The sequence below is a fragment of the Phacochoerus africanus genome, chromosome 7 (genome assembly GCF_016906955.1).
Source record: "Phacochoerus africanus isolate WHEZ1 chromosome 7, ROS_Pafr_v1, whole genome shotgun sequence".
In the NCBI taxonomy this organism is placed as follows: Eukaryota; Metazoa; Chordata; class Mammalia; order Artiodactyla; family Suidae; genus Phacochoerus; species Phacochoerus africanus.
In genome coordinates this window covers 73,548,958-73,565,353 of record NC_062550.1, presented here as the reverse complement: position 1 = coordinate 73,565,353, position 16,396 = coordinate 73,548,958, and the positions used below count along the sequence as shown (strand labels likewise).

The 16,396-nt window shown below is 43.9% G+C and overlaps 1 protein-coding gene across 5 annotated transcripts in view; it reads right to left on the bottom strand.

Annotated features, from left to right (window-relative positions):
- BCL2L13 (BCL2 like 13) overlaps window positions 1-10,122 on the bottom strand; it is a 72,236-nt gene extending 62,114 nt beyond the window's left edge. For 2 of the 5 annotated variants that reach the window (XM_047787935.1, XM_047787934.1), the window contains exon 1: window positions 9,617-9,780. The gene's annotated coding sequence lies outside the window, so the exon portion shown is untranslated. Of the gene's footprint in view, window positions 1-9,616; window positions 9,781-9,853 lie in introns of those variants that run through there. The other 3 variants (XM_047787928.1, XM_047787931.1, XM_047787930.1) reach the window with 2 other exon arrangements.
- Window positions 10,123-16,396: the final 6,274 nt, after the last annotated feature.

Genomic DNA, 16,396 nt, shown 5'->3' with positions numbered 1-16,396 from the left:
TTCCCCCACAACCACTATATGTTCTCTCATTTCTTTCACCAATAAAGCCTCCTACATTTCAGCTAGTCCATGTCTACACAGCTACAGACTACATCTCCTCATTTCATTTGCAGCTTCAGGTGCTACTCAATTAGTCTGAGCCCTTGTTGAAGAGATTCAGAATTATGTGACTTGGGAGTTCCCGTTGTGGCTCAGTGGTTAACGAATCTGACTAGGAACCATGAGGTTGTGGGTTCGATCCCTGGCCTTGCTCAGTGGGTTAATGATCTGGCGTTGCTGCGGTATAGGTTGCAGATGCAGCTTGGATCCTGCATTGCTGTGGTTGTGGCATAGGCTGGCAGCTACAGCTCCTATTAGACCCCTAGCCTGGGAACCTCCACAAGTCGCAGGATCGGCCCTAGGAAAGGCAAAAAAAAAAAAAAAAAATTACGTGGCTTGAATAACAGTCCAGAGGCAAGTGGTCAAGGCTCAAGTCACTGCTCTGTTGTGGGATCAATCCCTGGCCTGGGAACTTCCACATGTCATGGGTGAGATCCCCACCAAAAAAAAAAAAGATATAAATGAACTTATTTATCACAAAACAAAAATACTCAGATAAAACAAACAAACTTATGGTTACCAAAGGGAAGATGGGGGATAAACTGGGAAGCTGGGATTAAAAGACTCAGTACTGGAGGAGTTCCCGTCGTGACGCAGTGGTTCACGAATCCGACTAGAAACCATGAGGTTGCGGGTTCGGTCCCTGCCCTTGCTCAGTGGGTTAACGATCCGGCGTTGCCGTGAGCTGTGGTGTAGGTTGCAGACGCGGCTCAGATCCTGCGTTGCTGTAGCTCTGGTGTAGGCCGGTGGCTACAGCTCCGATTCAACCCCTAGCCTGGGAACCTCTATGTGCCGCAGGAGCGGCCCAAGAAGTAGCAAAAAGACAAAAAAAAAAAAAAAGACTCAATACTACTATAGGAGTGCTCATCGTGGCTCAGCAGAAAAGAATCCGACTAGGAACCATGAAGTTGGAGGTTCCATCCCTTGCCTCGCTCACTGGGTTAAGGATTGGGCGTTACCATGAGCTGTGGTATAAGTTGAAGGCTTGGCTCAGATCTGGCATTGCTGTGGCTGTGGGGTAGGCTGGCTTGTGTAGCTCTACTTAGACCCCTAGCCTGGGAACCTCAATATGCTGTGGGTACAGCCCTAAGAAAGCAACACACACACACACAAAAGACTCACACAACTATATATTAAACAGATAAACAACAAGGACCTACTGTAGAGTACAGGGAACTATGTTCAATTATCTTGTGGTAAGCTATAATGGAAAAGAATCTGAAAAAGAATACATACATATATATAAAATGTATAACTGAATCATTTTGTTGTACACCCGAAACACTATAAATCAACTATACTTCAAAAAAACAACAAAAAACTCCTCAAACGCAGATAATCCATGCAGAAGGTGGGGTATGAGTTCAGCAGAGGCAGTGGTGGTGATGTGGCAGCAGTGCACTATCCTATTCCTGTGGCCTGACTGACTGAGTTTGCAGCAGAGTCTAATTCTGCAGCCTTCCCACCCATTCTGTAAGTTCCTTTTCTGCTTAAGATAGAACCACTTTGTGTTGTTTCCAGCCAAGACTTAACTGGAACTTAAACTCCTTTTTTTTTTTTTTTTCTTTTCTAGGGCATATGGAGGTTCCCAGGCTAGGGGTCCAATCGGAGCTGTAGCCACTGACCTACACCACAGCCACAGCAATGCCAGATCTGAGCCGCGTCTGCGACCTACACCACAGCTCATGGCAACGCCAGACCCTTTTACCCACTGAGCAAAGCCAGGATTGAACCTGCAACCTCATGGTTCCTAGTCAGAGTCATTAACCACTGAGCCATGACGGGAACTCAGTAGACTTCTTTAATTTCTAAGGCAGGTCTCCAACAATTATAACCCACTTCATGATGATTACTAGACTAAATCTATAGTTTAGAAAGTCTTCTAATTCTACAAAGTCCACATACAGACCTAGTAATTACATCTACTGAAATAAAGACAATGCCTTCTGATATTTCTTGTGTTCAATACACACTCAAGATACACAGTACTCTACAGGCCTTAGGCGCAAAGACTTAAGATAAATCACCTGCCTTCAGCAGTTTTCAACCAAGTCTATAAACAAGAGAGAACAATAAAGAATGGGAGGTATCCATGAGAGGGAAGGGGAAACCCAAAACAGGGTACAGGCAAGTCTCTCTGAAAGAAAAAAGTAAATCAGGGAGTTCCCATTGCAGTTCAGTTAACAAACCCAACTAGTATCCATGAGGATGTGGGTTCAATCCCTGGCCCCATTCAATGGGTTAAGAATCCGGCATTGCTGGGAGCTGCAGTATAGGTCATAGACGTGGCTTGGATCCCGCATTGCTATGGCTGTGGCATAAGCCAGCAGCTGCAGCTCCAATTCTACCCCTAGCCTGGGAACTTCCATATGGCACAGGCCTGGTCCTAAAAAAATAAAAATTAAAAAATAAGGAGTTCCCCCTGTGGCTCAGTGGAAATGAATCCAACTAGTATCCATGAGGACACAGGTTCGATCCCTGGCCTTGCTCAGTGAGTTAAGGAACTGGTGTTGCTGTGAGCTGTGGAGTAGGTCGCAGACACGTCTCGATATGTCTGTGGCTGTGCATAGGCAGGCAGCTGCAGCTCAGATTTGACTCCTAGCCTGGGAACCTCCATATGCTGCAGGTTTGGCACTAAAAAGCAAAAATAAATAAATTTTTTAAATGTGGCACAAATGAACTTATCTACAAAACAGAAACAGACTCACAGACATAGATAGCAGACTTGCGGTTGCCAAGGGGAAGGGAGTTGGGTGGATGGGAGTTTGGGGTTACTAGATACAAACTATTACATTTAACAGATAAGCAATGAGATCCTGCTGTATAGCACAGGGAAGTATATCCAGTCTCTTGGGACAGACCATGATGGAAGATAAGGGACAGTGTGTATATATTAATTTATGAATGGGTCACTTTGCTGTACAGCAGAAATTGGCACACTGTAAATCAACTATACTTTAATAAAAAAAAGGGAGAAATTCAAGAAGGAAATTAGAGACAATGTCCCTAGAGCCCATGGACCCTGTTTGTCTTATTCACTGTATTCTCCATACATACATATACAGTATGTGAAACATAAATATTCATTGGCTAGCAAAAAAAAAAGTGACTGAGTTTCTAAATTGGATTTTTTTTTTTCTTTTTAGGGTCGCACCCATGGCACATGGAGGTTCCCAGGCCACAGGTCAAACTGGAGCTGTAGCTGCTGGCCTACCCCACAGCCACAGCAATGAGGATATGAGCCCCTTTTGCGACCTACACCACAGCTTGCGACAACGCCAGATCCCTAAACCACTGAGCAGGGCCAGGGATCAAACCTGTGTCCTCACGGATGCCAGTCAGATTCATTTCCACTGAGCCACGACAGGAACTCCTAAATTGGATCTTTAACCTAGTATTCTTCATATTTTCTTACAAATCCAACTGCTTAAGTGCAATCTTAATTTTGGATTTCATAATTCTCCGTATTTCTACTCAGTATCTTATTCACAATAAAGTCCTCAGCTATAGTACACTTGTTAGTATCCATAAGTCCATATACTTGGTGAATGATTCTTTTTTTTGACCACGCCCAAGGCACATGGAAATTCCTGGGCAAGGGATCGAACTCATACCACAGCAGTAAGCAGAGCCATAGCAGTGACATCACACCCTTAGCCTGCTGAGCCACCAGGGAACTCCATTTGATTTGTTTTGTGATGAATGATTCTTTTTTTTTTTTGTCTTTTTGCCTTTTCTAGAGCTGCTCCCCCAGCATATGGAGGTTCCCAGGCTAGGGGTCGAATCGGAGCTGTAGCTGCCAGCCTACACCACAGCAATACAGGATCCGAGCCAAGTCTGCACCTACACCACAGCTCACAGCAATGCCAGATCCCCAACCCACTGGGTGAGGCCAGGGATCGAACCTGGAACCTCATGGTTCCTAGTCGAATTTGTTAAGCACTGCACCTCGATGGGAACTCCAATACTCAATCATTTTTTAATGAGTCACACACTTCAACCATTTTAGCATACAGTCTTTAGGCTTTTAATGTGTCTCCGACATTCCAGTCATAAACATAACAGACCCACAGGATAAAATATCCATCCAACTCTTCTAACTTTGCTTGAGCTTCCAGCTGTAAATTTTGTTCAGGCCTATGTGTAGGTGATGGGCAGGTAGACCTCAGAACTACTACTTCATGTCTGCCACACAGGGAATATAGTTGATATTTTACAACTTCAAATGAAATATAACTTCTAAAAACTGTGAATCACTATATTGTCTACCTGTAACATATACTGTACATCAACTATACTGTGAATATAAATAAGTAAAAAGAAATTCTGGAGTTCCCGTCATGGCGCAGTGGTTAACGAATCCGACCGGGAACCATGAGGTTGTGGGTTTGATCCCTGGCCTTGCTCAGTGGGTTAAGGATCCCGCGTTGCCGTGAGCTGCGGTGTAGGTCACAGACGCAGCTCAGATCCCACGTTGCTGTGGCCGTGGTGTAGGCCGGCGGCTACAGCTCCGATTAGACCCCTAGCCTGGGAACCTCCATATGCCGCAGGAGCGGCCCAAGAAATGGCAAAAAAAAAAAAGACAAAAAACAAACAAACAAACAAAAAAAGAAATTCTATTATAAGTCTAGTGTATTTGTATTAAATTACAATTTCTCAAAGGCACTGAGAACATGCCAAATGTAAACTCCACAGCACTACTACAGGGTATTCTGGGAAAAAAGGACATCCATTTCCTCTGCCACATTCTGGAGTGACTAATCAGCATATAGCACAACAGGTTCTTGCACTTCTAAACAATGTCATAAATAAAATACACCTGCAGGAGACCTCTACTTATTCTTTTCCTTTTTTGCCAGGCAAAAAAAAAAAAAGGCAAAGGAAATAAAGGAAGTTCCCAGGCCAGGGATCAAACCTGAGTCACAGCAGTGACATGCTGGATCCTTAACTGATAGGACAGCAGGGAAGCACTTTTCCACTTATTATCACAATATCCTCCATATCAGAAGGAAAAGGAAACAGTCTCAACTTTATTGATGGAGAAAAAGCAAGAATTGTTTTGCCCCAAATCATACAGCTAGTTAACTGTGCAGCCACTTGGCTGAGTATATCCTCTTTCACTTCAAACTCTTAGCCCTTAACTACATTCATTCAACGCAAAATTACTGCAAGCCAGGCAACATGCTGGGTGAGAAGAATGCAGAGATGAAAACACAACACTAATAATAACAGGAAGAGGGAGTTCCCTTGGGTACAACTGATTAAGGATCTGGTGTTGTCACTGTAGCAGCTCTAGGCCCAGGAACTTCCACAAGCCTCGGGTGCAGGAAAACAAAAAAAAAGTGTGCAAGAAAGAAAAATAAAAAAATAAAATGATGAGAAGGACATAGTTATTTTTACTCTTTGAATTTTATCTAGAACTCTTCAAAATTCAAATTAGGTATAAGCATTCTTGGCATCAAGAAGTGATTAAACACAAGAATGTTCTTAGATATAAAAACTCCTGTTTTTTGCATAGTTCTACTAATATACTGAACATAGTTGTGTTACCCCACTGTTTCTTTCTCTGCCTTACACCTTCAGTTTGTTCTCCTCAAGTTACAGGAAGTGTCAGCCAGATAGACAGCCTGAGGAAGCTGAGGGTAACTTAATCCTGTGTTTATACATTTGGTGGCATCTCCAAAACACCCATGATCCTTCAATAACAAATGTAATATTCACAATCTTACGATAAGTGGTTTGCTTTTTTTGGCAGCCAAAAAAAGCAAAAAAGCAAAAAACAAACAAAAAAACAAAGCCAGCAACTTCTAGTACCTACCTCAGAAATACTTAAGACTATCATATCTATATTGTATTCCTTAACCCCATAGAACCATAACAGGAACACATTATAATTTAACATGTTATAATTCAATTATTCCAGGAAGCTTTGTTTTTTGACCACTTTCTTCCACTAGCATTGTAATGAAATAAGATTGTTAAATACTCTAGTAATACGGGATCTGAGCAGATTAATAATTGTAGCTTGGAGTTCCTGTCGTGGCGCAGTGGTTCACGAATCCGACTAGGAACCATGAGGTTGTGGGTTCGGTCCCTGCCCTTGCTCAGTGGGTTAACGATCCGGCGTTGCCGTGAGCTGTGGTGTAGGTTGCAGACGCGGCTCGGATCCCGCGTTGCTGTGGCTCTGGTGTAGGCTGGTGGCTACAGCTCCGATTGGACCCCTAGCCTGGGAATCTCCATATGCCGTGGGAGCGGCCCAAGAAATAGCAAAAAGACCAAAAAAATAATAATAATAATAATTGTAGCTTACAAAGAGAAAAGTGAAAATCCATAGATAATTTGGTCACAAATGAGAACTCTAGAGTTTTAGACATTAACAAAGTCCCCAGATTCTCATATTCTGGTCTCCAGACTCATTGGTGGTTTGAGGAAAAAAAAAATTTTTTTAAAGTTCCACAATTTTGGAGCTCCCCTTATGGTGCAACAAAAACCAATCCGACTAGGAACCATGAGGTCCCTGGCCTTGCTCAGTGGGATCCAGCGTTGCCCTGAGCTGTGGTGTAGGTCGCAGACATGGCTCAGATATGGTGTGGCTATGGTATAGGCCAGCAGCTGCAGCTCAGATTCGACCCCTAGCCCGGGAACCTCCATATGCCGCTGGTGCGGCCCTAAAAAAGCAAAAAATAAAAATAAAAAAAAATAAAGTTCCACAATTTAACGGTAAGTCCAATAACTTTATTTTTTCAATCTATACCTTATTAGTTTTTACATAATTCTAGGACTTTCTCTGAAAATTACATAATCCTACTAAAAATTGTGAAACTGCATAAAGTTCACCCAGTCTACCTGAGAAATACCACTGAACAAGGCTGTCATTTTAAAACTCAGCAGAGAAATAAAATGAAAAAAATAAAAATTAAAAAAATTAAAAATAAAACTTGGCAGAGGAGTTCCCATCATGGCTCAGTGGTTAACAAATCCGACTAGGAACCATGAGGTTTCGGGTTCGATACCTGGCCTTGGTCAGTGGGTTAAGGATCCAGTATTGCCCTGAGCTGTGGTGTGGGTCATAAATGCAGCTTGGATCCCATGCAGCTGTGGCGTAGGCCAGCAGCTAGCTGCAGCTCCAATTCTACCCCTAGCCTGGGAACTTCCATATACCTTGGGTGTGGCCCTTAAAAAAAAAAAAAAAAAAAAAGCTGTTCAAAAACGTTTCTACTTAGCAGTTGGCACCGCAAGATAACGTACTTACAGAACATCTCACTCTCATTCTCCTCAAAAACACATACTCTGACTTTCACAATAAGCCAATTAAGCTTCCCATATATGTGTAGAAAGCTTGTACAAAAGGGAGACATATGTCATTTACTCCACTCCACTCCTAAGTATATGCAACAGAGAAATGAAAACACAATGTCTTCACAAAAAATGTGCTATAACACAAATGGTCAAAGCAGCATTACATACAACCAAAGAGTGGAAATAACTGCCCATCAAATGAAGAATTTTAAAAAAAATGTAGTCTACTTACACTATGCAATATGACATGGCCATAAAAAGGAATGAAATGTCAATACCTACTACAACAAGGAAGTAAAAGAAGGCAGTCACAAAAGACCACATAGTGTATACTTCTGTTTACATGAAATATCCAGAATTGGCAGATCTGTAGAGACACAAAGTGTGGATGCCTGGGCGGGGCAGCGTGGGAATAAAAATGCTGGAGATCCCCCTGTGACTCAATGGGATAAGAATTGCAGCAGCTGAGGTCACTGTGGAGAAGCAGATTTGATTCCCAGCCCAGTGCAGTGAGTTAAAAGGATCCAGCATTGCTGCAGCTGAGGGGGTATGCCACAGCTGTGGCTCAGAGTCAATCCCAGACCTAGGAACTTCATATGCCAGGGTCCAGCCATAAAAATAAAATTAAAAAGAACGACTAGTAAATGTGGCTACCAGGTTTCTTTGAATGATGATGAACATTGCTGTGATAGTTGCACTCCCTGTGACTACATATGTGGATGTGTGCAAGACTGTCTCTCAGTAAAGCTGTTAAAAAAAAAAAAATCAGCTACTCTGAAAACAGCCCCCTCTCTTCAACTCTGTATGTATAAACTCTAAATATTAAGAACTCTTGGAAGTTACCCTCTGGTGCAGTGGGTTAAGGATCCTGCTTTGCTGCAGCTGTAGTGTAGATCTCAACTGCCTGGAAGGTTCATTCCCTGACCTGGAAAGCCCTAACGAGGGAACTTCTGAATGCCTCAGGTGCAGCCAAACAAAATAAAAATCATGTTGAAAAAAAAATGATGATAAGCAAGACGGCAGTCAAAACTTTTGTACGTCTAAGATATTTTACAAGAGAAACATTCTTAACTATTACCATTGCAAATCACTTGTTCTAAAACCTTAAGAGTATTAAGACATGTGGTAAACATCAATTGACATGTGCTAATGAGCACCTCTTCTCTACAAAACTAATTGGACTGAATTTTAAGCGTCCTTCAATTGAATTCAACTACTGGAGTACAGTCCTTCATAAGAAATTTAATCATATGGGAAAAAAAAAATACTGAGAATAGTACCTGACCAAACAGAGTAGAAGGATTTTCAAAGTCCCTAACGACCTATCATTAAACAAAGAATATTTCATAAAAGTTTAAATATTTTCAATATGCGGTGTATAATTATTTATCCAATGGAATATATCTAGTATAAACAGTTCACTACCTACACAAATATTTTAATTTTCTGGGAAATTAAGAAAAGAAGGTACTAGAAGGGTGTGGCAACTCATCCAAGGTCACACAACAAGTCAGGGCAGAGATCAACATTCTGGTTTTGACCAACCCTCCCAGCGAAATGGCACTGACTGCTTCCAGAAAGACTTGTTTTGCTCCACACCACAGAGAAAAAGAAGGGGGAGACTGTTCCTTTAGTTTAAAACTTGTACATAGAAAAAGGGAGCTGGCTCTCAGTAAACGCGCACTCGTGCAGGGAGGGCCGGAGCACCGCGGGCCAGAAGCCCCATCTCCCGCCGGGTTAAAGCCGCCGCTCAGAAAAGTCCGGGAGTTTTCCTTCACAGGCGGGCACAAAGGAAAGAAACGTGGGGTCTCCTTCGGATGTGGGGAGAAAAACCAACAGAAGAAACGACCTAGTGTGACCCGTTCCGCCTCCAAGAGTGGGGGGAAAGAAACAAACGAAATAATAAAAATAACAGAGACAGTGGCATTGGATCCGCCAGGAGGGGAACTGGGAACATGGAGAAGCAACTGCCTGGCCAGCTAGCGGGGAGCCAGGCCGCGAACCCTGTGCACGCACCCTCCCGCCCGAGGCCCACCCCAACCGGTGCCGAGCCTAGAAAAGTCTGCTGGGCAGCGGGTCAGCGAGACCGAGCCACCACCTCGGACGGCCTCGCACCTCAGCCCCCCACGCTCACCCTCACCCGCGACAGCCTCGGGACGCCCCGGACGGAGCTGGAAGAGGGCCGGACTCGGCTTGCCCACAATCCCCACTCCCTCACCTGGCCCAGGCCCCTGCCCCAGAAAAGGTGAAAGACGCGACGGCGGCAGCGGCTGCTCGCGACAGAAACCCTCGGCGGTGGTGGAGGCGGCGGCTCCGACCCACAGCCCTAATCTACCGCCGCCGCCATGTTGGCGGGTGACGTCACCCAGCGTGCTTCCGTCACCGCTAGCGTCAGGGCGGGGCGCTGGGCGCGCCGCAAGGGGGCGGATCCGCACTCCAGAAAGGAAGTACTGACCACTGAGAGTTGGAGGTTTCTTTGCGCAAACGGAAGAGCCACTCTCTCCTGACCTGACCACCGCTCTGTGGTTCCGGACGCTAGCCGGCTGTCGACAGCTGGGAAAAAGGTTGACTCTGGCGGCGGCGTGGGTAGTTGCGGCGCTGGGGAAGCTGGGCCTTGAGGGTGGGGCAACAGGGCACCGCGGAGAAGGAGCGTCTCTGCACTGATCTTTGGGTTTCTCCCTATCCCTCACTGCCCTGCACTCGCCACACCATTCTCCACCACCTCCTCCCCGCCCCCGCAGCCAAATGAGGGCCAGTACGGTGTCTCAGCTGTGTTCTTGGGGAGCCACGGGGTCGTGCGCACGTGACACTACCTGGGAGGAGGAGCTGAAAGGCTAAAACCCTGATGAGAAGTGAATGCTAGCGGGGTCCAGGGTTTCTTTTTGGGGCAATGAAGATGTTTTCAAGGAGCTCCCCTCGTGGCTCAGAGGTTAACGAATCCGACTAGGAACCATGATGTTGCGGGTTCGATCCCTGGCCTCGCTCAGTATGTTAAGGATCTGGCGTTGCAGCTACAGCTGCTATTCGACCTCTAGCCTGGAGGTTTCCACATGCCGCAGAAGCGGCCCTAGAAAAGGCAAAAAGACAAAAAATAAAAAGAATAAACCAGGATTGCGTTTGGTTTTTACATTTTTTAACAGTGTCATAGGCTTAAATTTAAAAACTTAAGGGAGTTCCCATTGCAGTGCAACAGAAACAAATCCCAGTAGTAACCATGAGGTTGTGGTTTTAATCCCTGGCGTAGCTCAGTGAGTTAAAGATCTGGCGTTGCCATGAGCTGTGGTGTAAGTTGCAGACGTGGGTCTGATCCTGCGTTGCTGTGGCTGTGGTGTATGCCAGCAGCTGTAGTGCTGATTCGACTCCTAGCCTGGGAATTCGTATGCCGCAGGTTCGGACTTAAAAAAAAAAAGCAATAAAAACATTTGGAGTTCCTTTATGGAGCAGCAGAAACAAATCTGACTAGGAACCGTGAGGCTGCAGGTTCGATCCCTGGCTTCATGCATAGGGTTAAGGATCCGGCATTGCTGTGAGCTGTGCTATAGGTCGCAGACGCAGCTCAGATCTGGCATTGCTGTAACTCCGATTTGACCCCTAGCTTGGAAACCTTCATAGGCCGAGGGTGCGGTCCTAAAATACAAAAAAAAAAAAAGTTGACTTTGGAGTTCCCAGATGGCTTAGGGAGTTGGGGATCTAGTGTTGTTGCTGCTGTGGCATGGGTTTGATCCCTGGCCCCAGAACTTACACATGGTATGGACACAACCCCCCCCCCCCAAAATCTACTTTCTAAAAAAAAAAAAAAAAATTTATATACAATGGAAATTTCTCAGCAATAAAACCAAAATGAACCACTGATAAATGTGACAATATGGATTAATCTCAAGAGAATTGTGTTGAGTGAAAGAAGCGAAACACAAAAATGGACATCTGTGTGATTCAATCTATGTGAATTTCAGGAACAGGCAAATTTAATAACAAATAATGGTTATAGGCGTTCTTGTTGTGGCTCAGGGGAAACGAACCCGACTATTATCCATGAAGATATGGCTTCCAACTCTGGTGCTGTTCAGCAGGTTGAGGATGCAGTGTTGCAGAGAGCTCTGGTGTAGGTTGTAGACATGGTTCCCATCCTGTATTGCTGTGGCTGTGATGTGGGCCGGCAGCTGTAGCTCTGATTCAGTCCCTAGGCTGGGAACTTCCATATGCCACACCTGTAGCCCTAAAAAGAAAAAAAAAAAGTTTATAGAAGTCAGCACTGTTAATTGAGAGTATGGGATCAATTAGAAAAGAACTTACTTTCTAGATTGAGGATATAGTGTGCTAGTTACACAGGTATCAGAAGTCATCTAATTGTAGGTCTATGCAGTTAATTGTATGCAAATTTCAAAAGCCACAGTAAATAATTCTGTGTAGTTAGGTTACCAATTTGCTACGTTAGGTAAATTTCTTTCATATTGCTTTCTGTTTTAAGGTTTGCTTTGTTCCCCCTTTTTTTCATTTTTTTAATGTGTACCAAAGCGACAGCATATAGACCAGTGGAATAGAATACAAAGTCCAGAATGGTCAACTGAGTGAGTTCCCGTTGCTCAGTGGTAACGAACCCAACTAGTATCAATGAGGACAAGGGTTCAATCACTGGCCTCAGGGGGTTAAGGATCCGGTGTTGCCATTATCATGAGCTTCGGTGTAGATCATAGATGTGGCTTGGATCTGGCGTGGCTGTGGTGTGGGCTGGCAGCTGTAGCTGCAGTTCGACCCCTAGCTTGGGAACTTACACATGCTGCAATTGTGGCCCTAAAAAAATAAAAACAAAAAACCAAACAGAATGGTCAATTGATTCCTTTTTCTTTTTCTTTAAAATTTATTTTTAGGAATTCCCCTCGTGGTGCAGTGGTTAATGAATCAGACTAGGAACCATGAGGTTGCGGGTTCGGTCCCTGCCCTTGCTCAGTGGGTTAACGATCTGGTGTTGCCGTGAGCTGTGGTGTAGGTTGCAGACGAGGCTCGGATCCCGAGTTGCTGTGGCTCTGGCGTAGGCCGGTGGCTACAGCTCCGATTCAACCCCTAGCCTGGAACCTCCATATGCCACGGGAGCGGCCCAAGAAATAGCAACAACAGTAACAACAAAAAAAGACAACAAAAAAAAAGATTTAAAATTTATTTTTATTTCTTTATTGTTATTTCCCTAATAACAATTTTTTTCCCTACTGTACAGCAAGGTGACCCAGTTACACATACATGTACACATTCTACTTTCTCACATTAACATGCTCCATTATAAGTGACTAGACATAGTTCCCAGCACTACACAGCAGGATCTCATCGCTAATCTCAATTGATTTCTGACAGAGACAATTCAATGGAGAAAGGGATAGTCTTTTCACCAAATAGTGTAAAATAACATAGTTCTTTTACAGAAATTATTTGACTTTAATCACAAGGAGTTCACTTCTTTCTACTGGTGCGTGTGTTTTCCAACAGATCTTGAGAGTGACACAGTCCTAGACTGCAGCCTGATGGTATAAGATCTGAACTCTAGATTCCACTTGTTTTATTCATTGTCATTCATCAGTTACTTATTGGACGCCTACTGTGTATGTGCCCAGCACCATGCTGGATGCCAGCAAAAACCATGACATGACACCTGTACTCTACAAAAACATAAAAATGAAAAAACCAAAATAGTTTAAAATTGTGGCATGTCCTGAAGTAAACAAATAAGGAACAGGAGTAGAGAATTAAGGTGAAAGGGTGTTGATGGAAAGCTCTCTCCATGGAGGGGATATTTGAAGTTGAGACCTAAAGAATGAAAAACAAACCAAGGAACAAGGGCAAGAAAAGATCTGCTCAGGCAAAAAGCTTGAAAAGATACCAGTAAAGGAATTCCCGTGGTGGCGCAGTGGTTGACGCTAAGAACCACGAGGTTGCGGGTTTGATCCCTGGCCTCGCTCAGTGGGTTAAGGATCTGGCGTTGCCATGAGCTGTGGTGTAGGTCGCAGAGGAGGCTTGGATCCCACGTTGCTGTGGCTCTGGTGTAGGCCGGTGGCTACAGCTCTGATTCAACCCCTAGCCTGAGAACCTCCATATGCCACGGGAGCGGCCCTAGAAAAGACAAAAAAAAAAAAAGAAAAGCTTTGAGCTGGTGAGAGAGGGAAAAGAAATGATGGGGTCAGACAGGTAGGCAGGGCCAGGTCAGCACACTAGAGCCACTGGAGGTTATAAATTAGGGAGTGACAAGAGGCCATTGAGGTTTGAAATCATTCTCTGAGGTGTGGAAAATTGGCTGAAAGGGGTAAAAAATGCAAGTACCTAAGGTAGACTTTCACTACTTTCTGCTACCTTTCATTTTTTTCTTTCTAAAATTAATTCCTCAACATTCAAAGACATGATTTCCATCCTCCTCCGGTTTCTCTCCCTGTGTGCACTCTGCAACAAACAAACTGAAGCGTCGGCGTATCTACTCTGCTGACTCAACCTGATAAACCACAGACTGAGGCCTTGGCTTGGGAGCAGGTAAGAGGAGAGGCACACAAACCATTTCGTGAGACGGGAATTTAGGCCTGCAGCTGGATGAAGCCGTAAGTATCTGGCTTATCTGGGAGTTGGGTTTTTGAAATTTATCTGAAAAGCTGTTTCAGTAAAAGACCTAAGCTAGTATAGAAAGAAATTGGATTTTGAAAACTACCAACTAGTTAATCTTTGCACATACTCATAATAGCTTTTTCATTCCTACACTTCACTCGGTGAAACTTACCACATTCTTATCAGACAGCACCTAGCCTGTTCCTCAGTGAATCAGCAAAATCCTATAGAAACTAGGTGTGAGAGCATTTACACACAGGGGAGAGGAAAGTTGCACAAAAGGGGATAGTATCTATATCTGTAACACTATTTTAAAAAGCAAGTCTTGGCGTTCCTATCATGGCTCAGGGGTTAACAAATCCAACTGGGAACCATGAGGTTGTGGATTCGATCCCTGGCCTTGCTCAGTGGGTTAAGGATCCGGAGTTGCTGTGAGCTGTGCTGTAGGTCGAAGATGCGGCTCACATCTGGCATCGCTGTGGCTGTGTCCGATTAGACTCCTAGCCTGGGAACCTCCATGTGTCGAAGGATCGGCCCTAAAAAAATAATAATAATAAAAAAAATAAAGTCTTAAGGCAAGTGTGACAAATGTTAATTGTCACTTCTGGGTGGTGGTACATGATACATGGACATTTGAATTTTTTTGTACTTTTATTTTTTTTTAATGTCTGAAAGTAATAATAAATTATAAAATTCAGCACCTGTTTTCCAAAAACCAAAAGCACAGTGATCTGTGTAGTGCTACGTCTGATCCAGTCACTGAGTTAATAAATGCTTACGCATGTGTTAGATGGCCACTATCACCTCCCTGGCCCGTTATTTGCAGAACATTGTAAAAATAAATGGGAGGGGAAGTTGTAATAGAAATTAGTGGAGTTCCAGTTGTGGTTCAGCAAGTTAAGAACCTGACTGATATCCATGAATATGCAGGTTTGATCCCTGGCCTCCCTCAGTGGATTAAAGATCTGGTGTTGCCATGAGCTGTATTGTAGGTCACAGATACAGCTTGGATCTGGTGTGGCTGTGGTTGTGGCATAGGCCAGCACTGCAGCTCTGATTTGACCCTTAGCTTGAGACCTTCCATGTGCTGCAGGTGAGGCCCTGACATAGGATGCCAGAGGCGGCACAGGTTCCTGCCTTCTGAGATGGTGCAAAAACTAACTAGATGAGAGAAAGAAGCCTAGCTCAGGCTTGGATTTCATGCCTGGCTTAGGAAATTCCATATACTGAGGGGCCAGCCTAAAAGAAAAAAAAGGAGCCTTAAAGATGTGTGTGCCATTCCCATTAAAAGGACAAACTGGCATGTATTTTCTGATTCAAAGTACTGAGGACACACTATCACACATGTAGTTCTCCTTCCGTAAACATAACCTGAGTGTAATTATTAGGAAACCATCAGAGAAAGCCAAATTGAGGGACCTTCTATAACAATTCAGATGTCTAGTGCTCTCCAGTAATGTCACTATCAGGAAGGACAGTCTGAGGAAATATTCCATGTTAAAGAAGACTAAAAAGACAAGGTTATTAATAGAATAGGTGACTTGGATTGAGTCCTGAATCAAAAAAAAAAAAAATTGCTACAAGGAACATCAGTGGAAGATACAGCCAAATTGGAACATGGGCTTGTTAAATTTCCTGAATTTTGATCAATGTACAATCTTAGCCTTAGGAAACACACCCTGAACTATTTAGAATCATGACTTACATATAGTTCCACATATGAAGTGATAAAGATAACAAAATACTAACAACTGGTGAATCTAAGAGAGGGGAGTTCATTGAACTATTCTTAAACATTTTAAATTTCATAAAAATAAAATCTAGTAATAAAAATGTGTGTGCCCTTTGGCCCATAATTCTATTACAAGAATCTATTCTAAAAATATGTTTTCATTGTTCTCTGGCTTTGGAGTTCCTGTCGTGGCTCAATGGTGACGAACCCAAATAGCGTCCATGAAGATGTGGGTTTGATCCCTGGTCTTGCTCAGTGGGTTAAGGATCCTGGGTTGCTTTGAGCTGTGGTGTAGGCCAGCATTTGCTGCTCTGATTCAACCCCTAGCCTGGGAATGCCAGGGGGTACTACCCTAAAAAAGAAAAAAAAAAAAAAAAGGTTTCTGGCTTTGTAAAACGGGGGCTTAGCAAGTAACTCTGGGAGAATTTCTGCCCTAATTTTCTTTCTCTTTTTTGGTTGCTGTGCCACATATGGAGTTCCAGGGCCAGGGATCAGATCTGAGCTATAGTTGTGACCTAAGCCACAGCTACAGCAATGCTGGATCCTTAACCCACTGTGCCAGGCCAGGAATCAAACCTGCGTCCCTGCACTCCAGAGACCCCCGCCAACCCCGTTGCACCACAGCAGGAACTCATGCCCTAATTTTCTGAATAATTTCTTCTAAATGGATCCTGGGATGATGTTGAA